Genomic DNA, 9,871 nt, shown 5'->3' with positions numbered 1-9,871 from the left:
ACTGGGTGGGAACATGGGAGCTGCACAATATGGGGATGGGTGGGGCTGACCTGCACCCTGCCAGCAGGTGTTACCAGGGACTTGGGCGGGAGTCCTATGGGGCTTAGCTGGGCTGACCATACACACTGTCACCACTTGCAACCAGGGAGTCAAGTGAGAGCATGGGAGCTGCATATTATGGGGTGGTGTGGAATTGGCCCCACATGCTGCTGCCACATACATCCAGGTACTGGGGTGGGGGCATGGGAGCTGCACCTATGGGGCAGGTGGGTCTGGCCCAGCATACCACCACCTTGTACAGCCAGGGACCTGGGCAGGAGCTGTGTATTATGGGGTCACATGGAGCTGGATCCTCACACTGCCACCATATGTGGCCAGGGACTGAGGTGGGAGTATGGGGAGCTGCCTGCTATGGGGCCAGGTGGGGCTGGCCCCACTTGCTGCCACTACATGCAGCTCCAGGAACTCACAAACTCCAGGGATTCACACACACACACACACCCTCCCACAGCCCCCCCCCACATTTCCATCCTCCATCATACCCCCCACACATACCTTGACACCCTCTCGTACAACCCATCCCCCACCATACACACACCCACATCCTCCCACACAACCCCTACATCACACTCCCCAACCACTCCCCACATACACCCCCTTATTCCCCACACACAACATACAAGAGTAAAACTGTATTTTGAGCTATTAGGCACTCACTTCTAGATACACTATGGAAACACACATAAATCAAGACTTTTTTAAAAAAATAAAAGTAAAATAAGTTATAGTAGATATTTGATTTTTTAGTATATGCTTTTTTTCTGGTTTCAAGATGGCAACCCCCCCACACCCTCCAAAAAGTACTTCCAGGGCAAGGGGAGGGACTTCCACTAGCAAAGGTCTGGGATTAGGGGGTGGAACTTCTGCTCTCAAGATGAAGACCAGAGGGCTGGGCACCTGTTGAGGGGGGACCTACCGTGGCAACCCTTGACAGCCCACCAAAACCCATTAAGAAACGTTCCAGCTGAAATAATTGCCCACGCCAGTTTTTTTCCATAATATTAGCATTTCTGATGCATTGTCATTTCCTGTGACACCATCATTTCCAAGTAAGATTCCCAGTGATATTGTCCTTATCTCATTCAATAATCTTTTTTAACATCTGCTAGAGACATATACTTCTGGTATGAATTGAAAAGGAAAAAATGGTTTACTGTGTAGCATCAGAATTTTTTTTTTCCTCTTAGCATTTTGCACCCTATTCCACCTGTATATCTCGGTTATGAAAATGCTGCATACTGAACTTATTCAGGAAAGCACTTCAGGTAAAGGATTTCCTGAACTGAAGGAAAGTACTATTGACTTTATAGGACTTCTTACACTAGCGAGTACTAAGCTGAATAGTAAGGGCTTTTTTCAGGTTAAAGACTCTGAGTGCTTTCTCAGTCAGTACTTGCTTAAAGAAAAATATAAAAAAATATAGAAACAGATAAAAATACAGAAAATAGTGGGAACTAAGTAAAAGTGAGACTAAAATCAAACACGTCTTTCAGGGACTTGGATAAATACTTTCCATCATATATCCTTAAAAACAGACAGACAGTTTGCAAATGACAGATGCAAATTGCAAATGTTAACTCAATTACTTGCATTTATTTGCGTTTTTAATTAGTCACTGGAGTACCTTATATAGATATAAACTCAATGGGCATGTCCAGACAAACTCGCACATCCCTTTTGCCGTATTTCAAGTCCTTTGAGACACTGTAAGAAGCATATGCAGAAAGAAGAAAATGTTCCCCACACTGCAGATTTGCTGAGCGGGGGCAAAATTAGACCCCTGGATATCCAGGGGTCACAAAAAAAACACAGAAAAAAAAAGGAGAGCAGGGCATGGTCCAAGTCCTGAGGCAGCCAGAGGCTGGGTCCTCCACAGACATCTCTATTGTTGGCCCTCACTCTGGTGCTGAAGCATGCTGTCTGCCCATGCCAGCTGCAGGGAGCTCAACCCAGGTTCCATTACAAGTAAGGGATGGGGGGGCTGAATGAGGGGGGAGGGGATCATGGCGGGGATCCCTGCCAACCCTGCCTACTCCCCCAGCCCTCTGAATCCCTGCTCCACCCATCCCCATCTCTCACCTGCCCCTGAGCCTTCCCCATGGCTGCCGCACCCAGCCCCAGCCTCCCCAGTCCCCCGATCCCTGTCTCACCTGGCTCCAGCCTCCCCAAGCCGCTGAGCCCCCCTGATCACTGCACCCCCCATGCCAGCATCCCACCCATTAAAAAATGGGGAGGGAGGAGTGGGCCTGGGCCCAACACAGCAGAATGGGGAAGGGAGGAGTGGGCCTGGCCCAAAGCAACAGAAGCAATGGGGATGGAGGGGAGGACAGGGCCCAGACCTGATGCAGTGGGGGAGTTGAGGATTAGGGCCAAAGCCCAAGTGGTGGGATGGAGTTGGGAGAGTGGCAGGGGATGGGGCCAGGTGAGGCAGCAATCTGGGGGGCTGGGGGAGCAAGCAGGGGTGGGGCATGTTGGCCCTGCAGATTGGGTGGTAGCCCCTGTGATGCCATTTGGCCCCTGTTGCGGGGACTATAGCCCCTGTAGAGGGTCTATAACCCCTGTTGGGGGGCTGTGGCCCTGTTGGGGCCTTTAATCCCTGTGGAGGGTTGTGGCCTCTGTTGAGGGGGCTGTGGCCCCCGTGGGGGGGCAGCAAAACATATATGGATTTAGAATTCACTTTATTAGGGACACTGGTAAGCTTTTAAATTCCTTTAGCACTGTAGATATATCAATAAAACTTTACTCAAGTGATCACTGCCTCTGTCTCTGTCTCTCTCTGTATATATATCTATCTATAGATAGATAGATATAGTGGTCTTTTATTTTAATTGTGAAGGAACATGGATTTCAGGGTATTAACAGAATGACTCTGGGATTTTTTTATCAGAGATTTTTCAGTGTTCAAATAGGGAATGCCAGAATTCCTGCTAGGGAAGCCAGTGGCAGGACCTTGGCTGCCCAGAGCTGGCACCTTGGATCCAGCTGGAGGTAGTTGACCTCCTGGGCAATTGGGGCCAGGAAGACATGCTTTGACAGTTCAAAGCAGGCCACCACATCCAGAACATCTTCCAGATGATAGTTACCCAGATGGGGTGCACATTTGCAGCTACAGCCCACTAGCAGCTGGCCCAGAGGGGCAGATGTCTCTTCTGGCTGTGCATTCCCCATCCAAGTCTAGCAAGTGTGCAGCAGGTCACAGCCAGGCAGCAGCCCTCACTGCCAGACTGCTGAAGCAGGTAAAGGGTGCAGGGAGCTCTCAGGGCTTCTTCAGTAGTTCAGCAGGCACAAGGGGTAGTGTCCCCAGCTACCAATTGGCTGGGTCCCAGAAGGTCCTGAGAGTGAGTATACATGAGCTACTTGACAGAGTAGCTTTTTGTATTGATGGAACCAGTATAGGACAGCTTTTTATACTGCTGGGGACAGCACAGGTGCTGGCCGTGGGCTGTAGCTCCCCCTGGCTGAAGATCCAGGAGGAGCCAGGCAGAGTTATTTTGCCCCAAGTGGCACAATTTGCCCCACACCAAAATGCATGTCTGGGCATGTCTTCTGAGGCAAAAAGCCCTGGCTCAAATTTGTACTGCTTCTATTTGAGCTGCTGCAAGTGCATATACTTGCATGTGTGAATGTGTCCAATATGAATATAAATACAATTTATTTTACTGATATGCCAATGAACACTTTATAAATCTGGCAAATTGTATTAGCTTCCAAATGCTATCTATCACATAAACATAAAGGATATTATCATTGTGAGTGGGTGCATCTACACATCTAAGCTGCCATAGAGACAAGGTATGGCAATGTAGCTTATTGCTAGCATAGCACATACATAGCCTTGGTGGGCATGAATGGTGAAACTGATGCTACTGCACAGTAGCAACAAGCTACTGATCAGTAGAGCAGTAGCTCATGCTACTGCACGGTAGGGTTGGAAATGACCTATGAGCTGCTGGAACTGCACAGTAACCATGCATAGTGTAGACATGTCCAGAGTGTAGAAACCAGTATTAACACTCACTTCCCTACCTGCCCCCCCACCACACAGATTTTTTTGCAAACAACCTTCTGCAAATATTAGAGCTTTGAAGAGAATTAATCAAATTTTCACAGCATTTCAGCATTTTCAAATTTCTATCATTTCTGACTGCAAATACCACTTTTTAATAACTGAATATGAAGGAAGATTGCCCCCGAAATCAAAGTATTTTATCTGGATTTTGACTTTTAAAAATGTTATTAGATTATAATCTTGAAATTTAAAAAAATATAAGCCAAAGAAACAAATACTCAAGCATGCTGTATACTCAGACCAATAAAGTTAATGTGTACTTTGTATAAGCAATTTTCTGTGCAGAACTCAATCACTTACGCATCCAGTAAAAGACACAACAAAAACACATCCAAAACAAATTGACTTTTAAACCCAAGGAAATTACAAATTGGTTTTTACTTAAGAATAATTATTAATACAGTCTGGACATTCTTTAGCAAATGGGGATAGTTACCCTCATACAATTTAGCAGAGAACCTGAACCATGATTTTGAGGTTGCAAAATAGCATGTTTTTTTAAACAAAGCAATATATATAGCTATACACTAGAAAGTGTCTTTGACAATACTTTTGTTCTATTTCATTTCTTTGATGACAAGTGTAAAAGCCTCAGCTGTGGTGCTTGTTCCAGAAAGCAATAGTCACAGATTTTGAATTCTTGAGCACTCATAGGGCTAGCAATTGATAGTTTCTCTTTTATCTTTACACTAAGGCTCTGACATTATTTGTTGGTATTATTCCTTCAGAGTTCTTTTGATGTTAGCCTCAACAACAGGAACAGAAAAGCTACAGTAAAAATGGCTGGGGGAGAGGCTTGTAAGGAGGGAAGAGAGATTACAGTCTACTCAGCAAATGGAAATGTCCTCAAGAAATATTCTGACTTGAGTTCTTCTGAAAGTAAATAAATCCATTTATCAAAGGAGGCCAGAAATAAAGCTCACATTAGTGGCATAATCTAAAAAATAAAATGAAGTTCTTTTACTTTTAATTTTTATATTATTTTTATAGATTTAGGAAACCTGGATTTTCAAAAATGTGTAAAAAATGAATTTAGAAGATGAGTATATAATTTAAGCTGACACTCAGAGATCCTACTTTTACATCCAGCCCTTCTGGTTCAGTTGTTCTCTAGCTGGTAATATGAAAATAGACAATGTCACCAAAGAATATCTTTTTAATCTACAGGTAGTACACATAGGACTACATTGTGAAGTATAATTAGGGCTGATGTTGGGCTTGTTAGACTTCAAAGCAGCCTGCAACTCTGTTGCACAAACAGCTTTAATATGCAAAGGTGAAGTCATTTTAGAATGATCTTTGGAGCAGCTTGCTTCATTTCTTGACATTTCTTCCTTTCCTCCATCAATTAAATTAATCCTTCTTGGCCTTGTGGATTTTAATTGCCACCTTATTTGTCTCAAAGTAGATCTTGACTACTTTGATTGTAGCCAGCAGGATTCTAATATTATAAAACCCTTTGTCTGTCTGTCTATAACACTTTATTCGTACTCTGATTTGTTGTCTGAAACAAGCAATTAGAGTTCTCCAAGAGCATTCTGGACAGGAGGCAGTGGTTGAGTACTGCCATGTTGGGAGGAACAGAGCAGGGGCAGGAGGGTAGGGAGAGGCCAGTGGCACCTTGGAAGTGGTGGCAACAGAGGGTGAAGTGGACCCAGATCCTAAGTGGCGGTGGGGGGAGGGAAGGAGTGGCCTTCTGCTCTGGGCCCTGGGTCTGACATGTTCAGAGCAGGAGGGAAAAGTGGGCCCAGGCCCGATGTGGCAGGGGGGGAGAAAGGAGTGGGTCTGGCCCAACATGGCAGCAGTGGGGCGGGGAGGACCCAATGTGGCACAGGGGAGAGTAGGGCCAAAGCCCAAGTGGTGGAATGAAAGGGGGGAAAGGGGGAATGGGCCTGGATTGCGGGGGCAGACATGACAAGCTTTCCAGGGACCTTAGGAGATGGTTTTGTGTAAGTGCTTTTCCTGCCAGCAGGTTTCTGAACAAATTCCCTCCCCCATCTCTTCCTGTGTGAGATAAGTAAAGCATGTCACTTGACTGTTTGTTTACATTCTGGGTCTCACAAAGAGCAGAGACAGAAGTGACAATTTTTGCCTTATCTGGAATCAGAAAGCAGCCTACAGCCATGACCAAACAGAAGTGCATGGTTTCAGAATGCTTTAAAAGGGTCTGGCCCTGTGAAAATCTGAGCATGCTCCAAAACAGATCACATTCTGTAACTTGTGTCTCTGGAGCTCCCAGTCTATTGCTGTTTTCAATAATGGGAGGGGAGAAAGGGAATCTTTTCTGGAGTTTTTTCAATCATCACTGAAGGGCAGGGTGGATGAATTGGAGACCCTCAAGGTGAGGGGGCTGCAATCCGCCATGCTGCTCCAGCACCAGCTAGGAAACCTCACAAATGAGCTTCCTCTGCTCCCTTTCCTGCCTTCCATTCTGAAAACAGCATCTGGGCTAGCAGGCACAGGCCGGGTCATAGACTGGCAAAAAGTAGCTGGAATCCCCAACTACCAAACCCAAAAGTGAACTTGTGTTGGGTCTAGGAGATTGTTACAACTCACAGTGCTTCCTGCAAAGCAGTATGAGTCGCAATGAGGAGGTACTCCTCTGTCTGCTCCCAAAGTGGTGATAATGGCTTCTTAAAGAAACAGCCTTGAAGGTTGGTTTAAAAAAGAGATGGATAGTGAGACATGCCATCTCCTGCAACTGTATAGTAGGGCAACCGAGTTAAGCATATGTCACAGAGAGTCCTCCTTGCAGGAAGGTTAGTACAAGGGAGAGGGAGTAGAGTATTCTGGGATACAGGCAAGCTTGGTCAAATGTCACATGTTCAAATTAAATCTTTATAGAAACCACATACAAATATTTTCTTCATCTTTCAAGCAAGAACTTTGTAGCTCATTCATCAATTTATTGTAGGATAACCACTTTGCCCATGTAGCATGTGTATATTTATTATGAAATTAACTAGTTAATTTAATAATAAATATAATGTGTATCAGGGGCCTGTGTAAAACAGTTCATCCTGCTTTTAGCTATTAAGGCAGTGTGAAATTTCACCACCCATTTCATTTCAACACTGTTTTGACTCATTTTGAGCTTGAAACAGTGAAATCAAAATAAAATGAAGGGCTTTGAAACAGCCTTGAAACAAAATGAAGCTAGTCAAAATGTTTCAAAAGTTTTGAGTTTTGAAGCAGCCAACAGCCAGGTGGTGGGAGGCAGGGGAGAACCAGGGCTGTGCTCCCAATGGCTCCAGACTCAGCCAGGTGGGAAGCACAGCCCTGGCTATCTCTGCCTCCCGCAGCTCAGGTAGGAAGCCGCTCACAGCCCAGGGGAAGGGAACGGAGCCCTGGCTCAGTTCCTCTCCCCAGCCCTATAGTTGGGCTGGGGAAGGCAACTCATCCCAGTTGGGCTGAATTCCCAACCCCAGCATGACCATCATGCTGGAGAAACAAACTCAGCCCAGCTGGGCTGACTTCCTTCCTCAACCCAATCTAGCACTGGAGAGGGGAACTGAGCAATCAGGCTCATTTCTCTTCCCCAGTCCCAGGTGGCAGCACTGACTGCCCTCCGTGATCTCAACCTCAGCCCCAGAAGGACTGGCACAGCCCTGGCAGCCCTCCCAGGGTTGGGCCCTGATCTGCCTGCTAGATGAGAGAGTCTGTTTCAAGCTTCCCCATTATAGCGAATGGGCAAAACATTGAAACAGCATCGAAACAGCCTCACCGTTTCGATGAAGTGAAATGGAACAGCTGTTTCAACTCAAAATGAAATTCAAAACAAAATTCTGTTGCATCAAAACCTCAAAACTCTAGTCAAAATGGAACAGTGCCATTTCGCACAGCCCTGCTAGTTACTAAGGAATCTTCTTTGTCTCCGTCACAAAGATCACTTACTTTAAAGTAAGAAAGATTCCTTGTGGTGGTGTTGTATCTCAAGTGCTGCATATAGGGAGCATAGCACTGATCACAACATTAGAATTGATACATTTAAGGAAATCCTTTGGTTTTCCCCCTTATGAAAATAGACAAGAGATATCCACAATATTATGGTAGTTAGTTCACATTATTGATGCTGTTAACCTAGTATCTTATTCCTTTTATGTTTCTTTTTTTCTGACTGCAAAGTTTTTGGTTATAAACACTTTCCATTATGTTGGCCTCTTTTTGTTACGGCATTTGTTTGTTTGTTTTAAAAAATCCTGGTTATTTTCATGCTTAGCATTAAACATTAGCTTTCATTATTATTTATTACAGGTTCATTCTAAGATAGTGAATGAAAAAGCAAGCTTTTCACACTATGAATAAATGTAAACAAATTATATAAATTATTTGAAAGTAAAATCACAGTGGATTACATTTTCAGCAGGTTTCTGCTAAAACTCTGCATATATATATATATATATATATATATATATGCACACAGAGATAACTATATATGTCCATCTGTGCACACAACAGACTGAATTTCACACATTTTAATTAAGGTGAACCAGATTAGATAAGTATCATGCTTTACACAAAATCCAATCCCAATCCCCTCCTGTTCAGTAAATCTCGCTTTTTTGTCTTTTCGCTTTAATTTTAATTACCCCATTCCTCTCATGAATTCTTGTGTTCTACAATAAATAAAACAATAAGTGGTGATATATTTGCAGGGGATTTTGACCTCATTTACACAAATGTAAATCTTTTGACTGCAATTGGAATTGCTCCTGGTTTATAATATCATACAAGACATCAGAACCAGACTCATTTTTTTTCTGATTTAAGTTAAAATCTCACAAGCTTTTTCTCATGAAATTCTTCAGTTTGTCTGAGCTGTATTAAAACTCTAAAGTGTTTGAATTTCACCCCTCACTGTCCTGTAGCATGCTTATTTTGATAACTTGGAACACATGATAGAACCATATGAAAATGTATCTTTATGAACATACAGCTGTAAGTTATTGTAACTTCCAGTTCTAAGCAGCTTAATCTTTAAAGAGTTAGGATATCTTCAGATATTGAAAAATGCATGATAATAAAACAGTCTGGAATTCAATACAGTATTGCATAAACAGAGAAAAGAAACACCCTGATTATCCTTCCACATGTTTGCTTGAGAAAATAATTTAAAGGAAGGAAAAATTCCAAAGTGTGATATGAAAACTCTGTAAAAATTAAGATGTGATGTCAAGAAAAAGCTTATGACCGTTCCATTTAAATCAGACTTAGTACTTCCAGCTTGTTAACTTTGTGCTCAGCAACTGACCTTTTTGTTACAAAATGGACCAAATACAACTCTTTTGTGGCTGTTTTGAACTGCACTTGTCAGTTCCCACCATGAATTTTGACTTTCACATCATTGAAGAAGCCTGATACAGATAACATGAATAGTCTAACGTGGCGTCATAAACATAAATCAGAACACCATGACAATGAAGTGGCACCTCAAGTAACTTATGATCTCACTTGTTAATTACTCAGAAGAATAAAGAGCATTGAAAGAACCTGAAGTAAGACAAATCTATAGGCACAATGGTCTCTTATAGATGTGCAGGGAGCCAGCTATGACACTCTGGAAATCCAGTGTCAGAGCAGACTTGATTAATCGAATCTTTTGGAGCATGGAAATAAATGTGCTCCAGCAGACTCTGGTGTCACATGTATTAGCATCCCCACACTGAAAAATGGTGGTTGGGTGCTTTGAACTAAAGCTCATTTGATGAGCTTTAGTTCAAAGTGCCCCACTGCCATTTTTCA

The sequence above is a fragment of the Crocodylus porosus genome, unplaced genomic scaffold, assembly GCF_001723895.1.
Source record: "Crocodylus porosus isolate Cpor-Errol unplaced genomic scaffold, CroPor_comp1, whole genome shotgun sequence".
NCBI lineage: Eukaryota > Metazoa > Chordata > Crocodylia > Crocodylidae > Crocodylus > Crocodylus porosus.
Note: the sequence above shows the minus strand (reverse complement) of the source record.